The sequence below is a fragment of the Cephus cinctus genome, unplaced genomic scaffold (assembly GCF_000341935.2).
Source record: "Cephus cinctus unplaced genomic scaffold, Ccin1 Ccin1_scaffold0193, whole genome shotgun sequence".
Taxonomy (NCBI): Eukaryota; Metazoa; Arthropoda; class Insecta; order Hymenoptera; family Cephidae; genus Cephus; species Cephus cinctus.
In genome coordinates this window covers 1,229-1,434 of record NW_014332914.1, presented here as the reverse complement: position 1 = coordinate 1,434, position 206 = coordinate 1,229, and positions in this window count along the sequence as shown.

The window sequence follows — 206 nt, the reverse complement described above, 5'->3', positions numbered from 1 at the left end:
TATGACGTAAATAATTTATACGGTGCAGCTATGAGTCAATCTTTACCAGTAGGCCTATTCGAATGGGAAGAAAATTTTGATCAATTGGATATTTGCAATATTCCCGATTACTCTCTTACGGGTTACATATTCGAAATTGATTTGGAGTATCCTATCGAGCTCCAAGAGCTTCATAAAGATTTGCCACTCTGTCCGCAACAATACAC